At 38.5% G+C, this 13,284-nt stretch overlaps 1 protein-coding gene across 1 annotated transcript in view; it reads right to left on the bottom strand.

Moving 5' to 3' along the window:
• The window catches only part of efl1 (elongation factor like GTPase 1), an 82,991-nt gene that overhangs the window by 43,507 nt on the left and 26,200 nt on the right, over nt 1-13,284 (bottom strand).

The raw sequence follows: 13,284 nt of genomic DNA, 5'->3' as shown, positions 1-13,284 counted from the left end.
GTTCTCATCCCCTGCGTGATTTTATTCTGTGGAAACAGTAGTTTGTGTTTCTGGCTGTTACCCGACTACACACATTTCAACTTGACTTTCTTTCTTCTGCAGAAGACAAAAGTAGATTTTTTAAAGAACGGTGATACCAAACTAGACTGAACCCTATTGACTTACAATGGACACAAAACCACTGAGAGATTTCTCAAAACATCTTCTTTCATATCTTCGTTCATTTTAATCAATCATTTTCAAACTCGATTCAGCAAAAACAATTCACACCAAAGCATCTCTAAATGAAAAAGTGTACGGGCATCAATAGAGACCATCGTGTCAACAGCAGCATCCATCTGCGAACGATGCTCCACGGGGAATCTCACGGAGCCATTGAAAAAAAATCTGGCTTTGTTCGGAGCAGCGCGGAAAGTCCCTTCGGTGGAAAGTCCCTCTCTTAAAACTTGACAGATTGTGGATGTGTAGGATCATGAGGGGCCGAGACAGACTTGCCCTTTGGCCAAGAAACACATAGAGAATATTACATTACATTAGTCTCCTGCTCCATGTCTCTTACACACACACTTTCCTCATCTCCCTACAGATCATAACTAATTGCACCACAAAACATGTGTATCCCCAAAAAAGATATAGCATGCAACAAAAAGGGGATAAAGTCACGTCGCTTTGTACAAAGTGAAGCTTTTTCCTAAAGTTCATCTTGCATCATGACGATGGCAGGCAGCATGTGGCGGCGTCAATGCAGGAAGCGGCTACGACAGGAAGTAAGAGCTTCTGTAGAGCATTGTGTAAGACGAGGTGGAAGTGAGGTGAAGAGGTTGGCCTCTCAAAACACCTGGACATACTGCAGCATTTTGGCTGAAATGTTTTGCAATGCTGTTTACACTACCGATGGAATATGAAGTAACACAAATGTAACTTTCCATAAATTTGAAAAATCACAGATGAGATGCTCCTCCTATGTATCGATGAGATTAAATGGAAACTTTGAAGTCTCAACTGCGTCTCAGATATTTCTCCTGAGAAAAAGAGTCCTACATCTCACAAATGTCTCTATCATTAGAGTTTCAGAAGAGATGTCGACAATGTCAAGATCAGATTCATCAAGCCTGCAAACAAAACTCAATATTATTGAAGATCTCAATATGAACTCAAACATTTCTCATCAAATTTTACGCAAATTTTTACTACATTCATGTCACACCTCCATCTTCAGTGCTTTACCCTTTGTGTAGAATTTGCATCGTTTCTTCTATCAAGTGGTATCTTGAGATCTCCCTCTGAGATGCTTTTCATTATTTAAGGAGTTCACATCTATTCTAACCTCATATTGGCTGCCTTTTGTTCATTATTGGATTCAGGTCATGCATTTTAACATTGCAAACAACTTTTTAGTTTTGAATTGAAAGAAATTGATACATGAGCAATTTGTATCTATAAAAATAAAAACCTTAAAAAAACAAAACAAATTGTAAGATGCAAAACCAATTAAAATCATAACATGTACCTGTCCAGAAGTTACAATGCTATCATCTTTGAAACCCTTGACTCCCGTAGTTGCTCCCAGCGTGGAAAAGCAAAAACCTCTGTGCGGATTAGACGTTTTTAGTCGTGGCAGTTTTTAAGATGGTCTTTTTTTTGTTCGTCCGCCTCGAGGAGAATGATTGGGCAAATTTTTTTGGTCATGGGCATTTAAGGGCATTTAAAGCAAAAATAATATTCGAAGATCGATGAGAACTATTCGAAGATTATTAGAAATTCGCACCCCTTCCCCCCATTTAAACTTTAAATCCATGACGACACACTGCTTTATTTATTATGGAATAGGCAATCGTACATAAAGCCATGCATTAAGATAACTTGATGAAACATTAATATATTAACAACCGAATGACGGCACTTATTAACAGTACGTCATACCTCATAATGCCAGAACATTTCCTTGTAAAATATGAGAGCATTTATACCAACTAAAAAACAGCAATGTGGTTGATTAAGGAAAATATAATAAAGCCATAAAGATTTTAGACCAGACTTAAAACGTGTTAAAATATATTAGCGGAATAACGGCATTTATTAACTGTCCGGAACGATTTCATGAATTAACAGATCTAAAGGCTTCAGTTTCTATTGTCATGAAAAAGTTTCTCCAGTCTGGCAGTGATCGTTTTTCTAGACGAACAGTAAACTCGGGCTTTACAAACTCCATAAGATTTTTAAAGCCCTCTCCTTCGACAAAGCCGATCGGAAGCATATCCTTTGCGATCATCTTAGTAATTGAAGCCGTTATTTGCTCCGCCCGTTTGGCATCCAAATTGGTTGGTAACAGCGCCACCCTTTGGTTACTTGAACAAGTTACGCGTGAAAACACGGCAAATTTTTTAAGATCTACACACTTTTCGAAATTCTATAATTAAAAAATCAAATCGAATATTCGAAATTCGTGCCTCGTCCCTAATCGCTATCAGGATGTTAAGCAACTTCCAACCAGCCTGACGAAAAATTTCTACAGTAAAGGCCATAAAAAGGGAAACGTGGATATGATGCCAATGACAGGCGACTAACAGCCCCGGTCCACTGTTTAGAATGGAGATTTTCTCAGGAATTAAAAGCAGTTGGAAACATTTGAGATATTGTAAGTACTCAGCTGAAAAAATATATTACATTGGCTGGGTGGTTTTTGGTCTTACTGCAAAATTCGTACAAACTCTACCTTTAATGCAAACTTAAAAAATTTGCCGAAATTAACTTTCAACATATGATCGTAAACTCAGTCTTTGTCTTCTGGGAAAATGAACCTCAAGTGTTGATGATTCATCTTGTACTCACTGGCATATCCACATCATGTTTGTTCAATAAAATGCTTTGTAAAATGTCCATAAACTAACTCTACCGCCACCTAAAAAAAGCAAATCGTGATTCATACCTGTGGCTTAAACAAAAGGCTACTGGTGATTTAACATCACTGTCTCAACTCAACATCCAGTTATGTCAAATTACACAACTCTGTTTTACAAGCCATTTCACTTGTTTTTTAAAGAAAGATCCAAACAAACTGAAGACGGCGTGCATCCATTAGATTGGAGAGCAGTTATCTTTCTGAAAAGCTCTGCTGAAGTGTTCTGCTCTCCTTCAACAACTCACATGAAAGGTTTTATAAACACATCCAGAGAGCTTGAGGACTAAAGCAATATGAACCAGAGATAAACCTACGGGCTCTCCGTGACACCACCCCTGTCCAGAGGGCACATAGACGGTTCTGCTGAGCGAGCATGTGTCACACATACCACACACACCTACACATGGCAATAAAAACATACATTCATCTGAATTAACATACAAGTACAGTCCAGGTGCTGTGAGAGACATCATTTGTTTTTTGAGTCATTTCCATCATGTTGGTCTTAAAGGTGCTTGAAAGTGGTTTTCATAAGTGGGAGTCAGGACACGCAATGATTTTGATATCCATAAGGTGCTTGTGTATTGCAATTAAACTTAATATTTAATTCATACAATGAGAAGGAAAACAGAATGAAAGAAAAATTAAATGAAAAATATTACTACAATATTTTTTGGTGGATCTTGGGATAGTTTAAGTGTGTCGTGGAATGAAAGGGTTCATTTTTAACCACTATGTTCAGTACACGTCGACAAAATGCTTGTGTGTCATTTTTGTTCTTTTGACAGCGAGGTGATGTCATATGGTATTGGCCAATGAGAAGCGAGGTTAGTCACAGAGAGATCCGTAGGGTAAGAGATGGCAACTGGTGGGCACTAAACAAACAGTATTCACCTTGGCACTTCCAACCTCGACACACAAAACTCCTTCTGCTGTTTGCTTTTTCCAATCGGTTCCAACATCTGCTTCCTCACAATAACCCAATTTTATTCTCATAGACCCAGATAAAAAAATCACACCTCTTTGACTTGGGTCAGAAAAACAACGACACAAAAAGATACCGTCACACACATACCCGGGCAAATTTTTTGACACAAATCCCATTACAAATGTCTAGGGGTGCCCTTTCACAAACAGGGCTGAAACTGCACGCCGCTAATAAAATCATGTTTCATATCTTAATCTGACTGTGCATTGCTTTAAACACGCCATCTGTGAGACCCAAAGCCTTCCGCGGAAACATGAACCTGGCGAGCCGTTCTGATTTCACGAGGCCAGACGGTTTTGAAACGACACCAGGAGATTAAGAGGGGGTACGATTTACGGATAATCGCAGAAAGAAAGGCTTATCCTAGACGCGGCGGAGGGGGGGAGCGACCGTGACAGCGCGCCTCTGCATCTTTGCTGAGCTGGTCGTCACGGTAGCCCGCCTTTGAAGACTCTGATTTCAGCTAACAGTCATTTTTTTACTGAAAGATGGATGGAATGACACTGACAGGAAAATATAAAGGAAGAGGGGGGGAGTTTGGGGTAACTGTAGGATTAATTATAAATTATTAGTTGTTTATTGTTGAAAAGATTCAAGTAAACCGATAAAGGTCTGTTCAAAAAAGAATGCTAACTAAACTAGCGTCAACACCAATAGATGACAACGTTGCGTTTACGCTAAACTCACGCACCATAATTTCACATTTTAAATGTGAGGGCTCTTTAAATTTAAAATGAATTTAATTGGCTATCAAATCAAAGCTATCATAGATACATGTTAGATTTTGCGAATCTAACGTGATGTGCCTTAATAAAATCTCAATCAAACCAGATAATCATGCTATGTTAAATTAAATGCATATATGGGCAATGCAAACAAGTGAGAATGGGTTGGTGTAATGATACAGCTTCGAGTAAAAAGTGTAGGAGGGACTGAAGATGGAAAGAGAAAGAATGATACCATTGATTCCTACATATTTGTCTGACCTCTGGCTGGAGAAAAACAGCTTCTTCGGTTTCGTGTAACTGTGTGTGTAAAAAAGAAAACAGTTTCCTCGTGTTGGCACTGGCATCTGATTGACTGGGGTCCACGCTGCCCCCTGCAAGCTGGCACGGCTCCTAGAAAAGCATTCTGGCTTGGGTAAACAGAGCAGTCTGCTCGCAGCTGCACTTTTGCCTATTAAAACCACCAGCTATTATGGGAAACCCAGAGAGTTCGCGTCACTTATTAGCCGCCCCGCCATGTTTCTGAGCTATGGTCCCATCTCGCCCAATGTCGACCTGTAACGAAGGGCTAAATTTACCTTCCTTCAGACTCATACAACAAAGCCACAGTTTCAGAAAGTCTAAACGCTAAGTCGCAGTAAATTACTGTAACTTTACCAGCATGCGAAGTTATTTTCTTCATAACGTAAAAAAATCTTATCGTTAGAGGAAACTGGCTCCCTGACGTCAACAACAGGCCATTATGAGGGTTATAAGTGAATTTGCCGTCTGATTTTGAATGACAACTTAGCACATTAGCGCCTCGCTAATGAGCCAATTAACAGCTATCGAAGAGTTCATTACTGATGTCGCCAGACAGAGACAGAAAAATAACCTGCTATTAGTCTTGCACTGTTCATTCAGTTGGACAATGGGAAGTCAGCAGAGCTCCAGGCAACTGTAGACAACCGCACGGGCATGAACATTCTGCAAGGACCACAAGGTCAAACTCGGCATAGAGCTGGAGTAGTTATCATAAAAACGTGAAATTAGCTTTATATGGTGTGCACACTGTTTGAGTGATTCAAAATGAATACTCAGAGGAAATAGTCTGAGCCTTAGAAATCGTGGTGAAATTTTGATAGTAGATGGAAAATGTTAAAAGATGAAATAAAAAATCTATTACAAAATCGTATGAAGTGGAAAAATATCTAAAACATGTTTAAACCCTTAAAACAACAAAGGCAGAACTTTACAATACTCCTGTATGGGAAGAGTTTGTTTCCAAAATGAGATAACTGCATTTTTAAAACTTAATTCATATTAATTTCATCATTTATTAAAACATTTGTACAATAAATGAGAAAAGTGCTATCATTCTTCTATCATGACAACCAAATGTACCAACCAAAAGTAGTTACAAGCTCCTTAGGCGTGTAATGAATACGTGATCCAACATGATGTTTTTTATGATCTAATATGATCAAATCAATTCATGACAAAATGCAATTAATAAAACAGTCAAAAAATCATTGTATCAACCAATACAATTATTCAGTTTGGTTGGTTTTAGGTTTTTTATATGATCTGAAAAAATCAGTTATAAAGTAACTACAAGAAATGCATAAAATTGTCTCCTTACATCTATTTCCATTGGTAAGCTCATAATAATGATTTGTTAAGTTGATTTGCTGTTAACGACTGTATAGATGTCAGATTGACACCTTTTGACTTAAAAACACTTAAAGATAAGTGTTAAGTAACTATAATTGTATCCCTTTAACAGAGATGTCGATATAGTGGCAAACGTCAGGGAGTTCAGCTTTAAAGCCACAATATGGAATAATTTTGTTATGAAATATCCAATAATCACTTGCACAGTGTGATATATTTCATGGAGTTAAGTACTTATATTATCCCAAATGCTTCCAAAAACGCACATTACTTGCAGTAGCAATTACATTTACATTACATTACATTTAGTCATTTAGCAGACGCTTTTATCTAAAGGGACTTACAGGTGGGGTAACCAAGGGAAGCAATTGGGACAGCATTAGTGCATTAAAAAAGAAGACTAGTCTGATATAACTTAAAACAGTATACAGAGCTAGGTTAGAATTTTTTTAGAAGTCAGAACTGATCAGTCAGATGTTGATGGAAGAGATGTGTTTTCAGCCGATTCTTAACGATGGCAACAGATCTGCAGATCTTGTACCAGCGGGCAGATGATTCCACAAGTGTGGAACAGATCCAGAGAAGGTACATGACAGTGATATTTTCCCTTTATGAGACTATTTCCTATAAGCTTACATGAACTGTATAACATGGTTAGTCAGTGGCCATTCATAAATAGCTGTGAATTCTGCATTTTTTTTGTAAGTGTATTTTGTCCCTCGACAGCTGACATGGCAACTATCTCTATGGTCACCAAATTCAGTTTTTATACCATTTTTGCTTTTCACTGCACAAGTGTCATTCGCAACAGACATTTAAAGGCAAATAAGCCTCTCAAGCGCCTGAGAGGTACTTATACACAACACAGGCTATAAAGACTCTGAGGGTGACTGGGTAATTAACAGCAACAACACGGATGAGCTGAGCATCTAATGACCTCTGAATTCCACAGACCACATGACCAGTAAATTAAAGTTGTTTTCCCTGGTGTTAGTGTGAAATAAAGGCAAAGACATGTGTCTTGAGGAGCGTTTTCAATGACTCCAAATTGTTTGGTTTTTAGTCAATAAATAGAAGGCCTGACATTCCCAGATATCTCTTGGCTGAAGAAGAACATCTTATAGTTGTGATGCGCTTGGAAAATGTTGCACTGTCAAGTACTTAAACATGTGAAGCCAGTCATGTTTATAAGAAATACAAAATGATCCCCATAAATGCTGAATAATGTAACCAATCGGATGCCGATTCGATTGTACAATATGACGTCAACTTACATCACAAAGACCGTGTGTCAGATTTGCACCAAATTTGGTATTTAACATGTAGAGACAGTGCGGGCAAAAAGTTTAAAATATTTTTGATTGGCCAACCAGTTCTCAAATGACGTGTCGACAAGTCTGACAAGGAGTGCGGCAAAGCTGTTTTAAGGCTGTATCCTCAACAAACTTTCATGTATCAATACAAAACTTGGTATATGTCCTCAAGATCTGGACCTGAGGTGACAAGCTTCAGCACACCCCCACTTACTGGTCATAAGATATAAATAATTGCTTTTTTGCTTATAACTTCTGAACTACTTTTATCTCAAATCATGAGAGTGGACTCGTTTGATTCCTCGGGTCGTGTCGAGTCAAACCATACTAAATGTTTGCCAGCCAGCCATTTGGGGCACCACATTTTTTAAATGTTGTCATAAAATGCCATATTTTACGAACGCAATGGTATATCACTACAAAACTTGGTATGGTTCGTAATGATAAAGCCAGATAAAACACAATAAGTTTAATTGCTTATAGCATATTAATAACTTACAATATTTACTAGTATATTTGTTGGCTCAAGCCGAATGCGTTGATTTCAAACTTGCCATATTCCACCATTCTCCTGTGCGCCATATCGAATTATATAAAAAGCATACTTTTCAAACATTTGCCAGATTTGCACAAGCGTTTGTACACAGCATTTAACGACACTCCTGACAAAAAACTATTAAAAGCTTTTTGATTGATCGAACAATTCTCGTATACTGTACCTCGTCAATGAATCTGAGGGTAAGCATGCCAAAGGGTCATTTGGCTGTATCTTTGCGATAGTTTGGAATATTGACACAAAACTTTTTGTTAAACATCAGTAGCACATCTTATTTGCCTCATATTCATTTTACGATGGCATCGCCTAGTGGTCAAAATTTATCAGCAATTTCCTTGTGCTTCTTGTGATTAAACATATGATTTTAAGTCTGCTTTTCAAAAACTCACGATAAGACACGACCACTAGATTTTCCCTTTGTGCCCTTGTATGGCTTGACCCTGTAATTGCTGCTTGCAGCTATATTCTTAGTTTATATTAGTTTCAGAATTTACAAATAAATTTACTGTTAACATTAGTTTATGCAAAATAAACAAACAGGAATAAGTATATTGACATTAACGAAAAATAACACATTCTGAAAAATTAAACTGCTAATTGTTAGTTCACATTAACTAATACATTTAGTAACGTTAACAAAATGAACCTTAATGTAAAGTGTGAGACTGTAGATGTGTGTGCACGTCTGAGCGATGTTGGTTCCTCTTTTTCCCCGTATGACTGATACAGATATTGAGTCATCTGTCTCCTCACTTTGGCAGAAAGAGAGTTTTTAGACGATAAAGCGGGGGAAAAGGCCAGAACTTTATTTACGGACGTTTAAGACTAATACTTCACTGCTCTGTCGGTTTTCAATTCTGCACAATTGTTTCTAAATGTAGGTAAGCACGTATTTCTCATGCGTTTCTTCGTAAGTCATTTGTTTCTATGAACAGTCTGATATTGTTTCCGTAAAGCCAGTGGAACGTATGAGGTGTGTGTGTGTGAACCGATTGCCCTGTGACTTTCTTTTAAGTGTTGTAAGACATGTGGTGAAGTGGAGTTTGAAATCACTGCACTCAGCAATCCAGCGCACTTAATAACATTCACATCTGTGACGCGTGTGCAGCTTCCAGAACCTTCTCCCTGTAGCTCTCCCTTTATCCTCAATGCGTCCTTAAAAACACCGGCAAACAAACTGAAGCTCAAAGTCGACGCTCACCCAATAAAACGTAACGGAGATGATTTGGTTACAAAAATTGAGTCTGTTTTTTAGAAACATAAGATTGTGTGCACTGTGAGATCGTTTTCAATTTTAATTTTTCCCAAAAATTGTGAGTCATATCAGACAAGTGTGTGTCTCCCGAATCACCCAAGCTGAACTCCATGAGCTCTTCTCGCATGAACGACCATGATTTGCCCTCTATCTGATGGGATATGGGGATGGGGGTGGACAGACTATCTTGTGTCCGGCACTTTGCCTCTTTAACGCCATCTATTGGGATGAGCTGGGAGAAAACAGAACCAGGAGAACAAAGGAAAGACCTCCAGGCTGAACTCAGTTGACCTCACCGTAGGACAATGGTTCTGAACTGGTTTTGGTTGAAGAGTCAGGCGTTACTTGACATTTGAAGGGAAACTTCATTGAAAAATAAAAAATCTGTCATGTTTTTTCCACCCTCATGTTGTTTAAGATCTGTATTGGGGCTTTCTGTGGAACACAAAGGAATTTTAAGAAATGTCTCGTGGTTTTGTGTTCATACATTGTAAGTCAATGGGAGTCGGTGTTGTTTAGTTATCAACATTCTTCAAAATATTTTCCTTCATGCTCTGCAGAAGAAATAAACTCCTATACATGTTTGAAACGACATGAAGGTGAATTAAATGGTTTTAGATTTTTCATTTTTGGGTGAACTAAGGACAACGTTCACCTGAATATGCACTACAGAGACTTGTAGATTGGGCATTAGGATGTTGTTTTGTTCCCGTTGGAGTGCAAACTGCCAAAGAAAAGACATTTGTGGAAAGCAAGGGTGATGGGGGCTTGAAAACAGACATTCCTTTCGTCAAATTCACGGGCAGCTGCAGAAAGGGATGCAAATCCAACTTTCTTCCCAACGAAAACTCATTTTCAAAAACACAAGTGTTGATGGTAACAACACAATCTGGAGAGATCTCTCCAAGTAAAAAATCTGGGTCACGCTGGAGGGGAAGACGGAAAAAGAGAGTGTGGGCGAGGACATGAGCAGCAGTGAAAAATCGTCAATAAATCCGAGCAGTGTGACGGGTGGGTGATTTTGTGAGTGTATGTGGTGTTCCTGTAGCTCTATTTGTATTTAGTAGACTTAAGGTTATAGGCTTGATCCACATGGAACAGACTGCGAATATAAATTAATACTTTGTAATGCGAGTCTCTTTGAATGAAAGCATCTGCCTAATGCATAAATGTACATTTTTATGTATGACAACATAGAAGCCACAAAACACTTATTTATAAAAGTTCAAAGAACTGTGTGATACTTGAAAGGGTCTTTAAACGATGACGCTAGATGCGACACAGTGCCCAAAAACATTTGTTTTTTTCGTTTGCACTTCAGCTCCTGATTCAACAGATTAAAAAGAAAATCAACATTCGCATGTGCCAATTCATCTAAACCCTCGTAGATGCCACATCTGAGACGCCTTTGATTGCAGTTTGTATATAACCAGCGAAGATCACGCAGTTCTGCCGTCCAGATGCGAGTAAACACGCAGGTGCGACGCAAAACAAACGTTTTCCTTATACTCACCACCGTGAATCAGCATTATGCTTCCCGGACGGTCTTCAGCTCAAACAGAACAGCCTTTAAACCAGAGAGTGATGCAGTTGGTTCCCACCCGCAATCTTAAAACTAGCCATCTCTCACTGTACACACATCAAACCGTTTGCCGGACCACGCGGACAATCATTGCCCCACCACAGGCCTGTAATTCACATCTGCCCGTTCTTCAGATCTCACATATGTATCAGTTCTTCAGCTGAAAGAGACATCCCTGCGGTGGGTGAATGTCAGCGTGCAGTGGACCGTTGGTGTTTTTTCCTTTGGAAGCCAATTTTTGCAGAAGTACTGCTATAGATTGAACGGTGTCTGACTGTGTTTCTCCATTACTTTTGTATTTCCATTACTTTATCTCGGCCACTGCTTTGACACATATTAAAGCAATAAAACCCTTCATGTTACAGTGATTTGACCATTGTTACAGGGTTAAAAATATCACAATGGTTTAAAAACAGCACTCATCAGTAATTATCTTAAGTTTGATAACTAAACAACCTACTTAGAAACAGCTGCGAATGCGGCATCTATGTATATATATCTAGGCTTACAACTGCAGAGCAACCAAATGAAATAGAACTGGCAGCAGACTGACAGTTGAAGGGGAGGAGTTAACAGGTGCTCCGCCCAATCCGTCTAACATATGTCATTTGAGATGGATAGTCATTGCAGGAAGGAAGTGCGTTTTCAGATTTTAATTGAAGATAATGAGGGCACATGATTTTTAAGAAGAGAATGCACCACGTTGGTAAGCTATTAAAAATAAACGCAGCAATATTTCATGGAAGAAAAAGGAATTGCTATTTTTTTATTTCACTGGGACTTTAAGTGTGATTTGTTGGCCAAAAAAAATATGAATTGAATTAACAAAAAAATCCTAAGGAGATATTGTGATAGTACAATTACAGTGAATGGTTTTGGCTACGATAATGGTTACAAGCCATGGCAATCAGACACGGCACCCTAAAATTTTGGTGACTCACACATGGATAAAATAATCCGATTTTGCAGATGAACCGATCCGTTACAGAGGTTACAAATAAGCATAACTTGGAAGGCCAGTGCCGGTGTGAGACATAGAATCAGATAAGAACAGAAAACATTTTTTTGATGGTAAATCATTTTGTGGGAGGACATGTTCGGCATCAGTGGGCTTTGAGACTCGGGTCAGAAGATTTGACCTGGGTTCAGGGTCCTACTAGTGACATTTACTGAATAGATGCTTGATTATTGAAAGTATCTGCTCACAATCCCATCAGACCGCTCTGTGAGTTTGAGACTTAGAGCGGCTTAGAGGGAGAAAAAGAAACACACTCATTCAACAGGGTGACCTGCGGATACTGGGCACCGGGAAGGTTTGGAGATCATTGAATTGAAAAGAAAATGACTTTGACGTGAACATTTTGAAATCGGCAACGTTGTGGGACTTTCCTTTTCCAATGGATCTTTAAAATGTCATCATTATGTGAAATTTTAGACTGATCCAAAGAGAAAAGACATCTCAAACCCGTGAGAAACAGATGTATGAAATATAAGCGAAATAATATGGCCAAAGACTTTTCGGAAAAGTTTGTAGCTCGGTCAACATTCTCCAAACAAACTCAACTATAATGTGTAGATAGTGACCAGGAAACCTGAAACCACAGAAAATGTATGTCTTAAAAATATATATATATCTGCGCACCAGATCAAACGGGGCGAAATGATAAATGATAACGTTACCACAGGCATCCGTAAAATCCCATTGAAATATCAAATATCACAAGGAGCTTGGTGAGAAAGTGAAAATAAATGTGGGAGTTAGAGCCATCGCTTTATAATTAATGACCTAATCTCCATTACAGAAATCCAATTCTTCTCGTTAGGTTGCTCTTACGTTATTAATAACCTTAATGTCATTTTAGGCAGGTTTGAATGTGTGGGACACTAGCCCATATTTTACGAGTAATTTATGAGAGGATTTTCGAGTTCAGAAGGGAACAAAGGGCGACCGGTGGCTTTCAAGTCGGAAAATGACGGTTGACCAGACAAGCCCAACTGCATGTGTACAGTGTTATGATTTAGAGAAAAGGGAATAACACAAAAAATGTATCACATTGAGAGAGAAAGAGAGAGAGAGAGGGTTTGCAGGCATGTAGCTTCTACTTAGAGGCTGTCTGAATCAAGCGATTTAATGTCTTCTGTTTCTTACAGCTAAACTACTGTATGTAAACTGCACATGAGAAATTAACCATAGTTTTAAAATGACAAAAATGTTACACATATAAAAATAGAGAACAATTTTCAAGGAAAAAAATATTTGCAGATGCTGACCCGCGGATATTTACTCTTACAAGCTGTTAAACAAACAAC

Source organism: Triplophysa dalaica, chromosome 1 (genome assembly GCF_015846415.1).
Source record: "Triplophysa dalaica isolate WHDGS20190420 chromosome 1, ASM1584641v1, whole genome shotgun sequence".
Lineage (NCBI taxonomy): Eukaryota > Metazoa > Chordata > Actinopteri > Cypriniformes > Nemacheilidae > Triplophysa > Triplophysa dalaica.
Note: the sequence above shows the minus strand (reverse complement) of the source record. Positions and strands in the feature narration are given on the sequence as shown.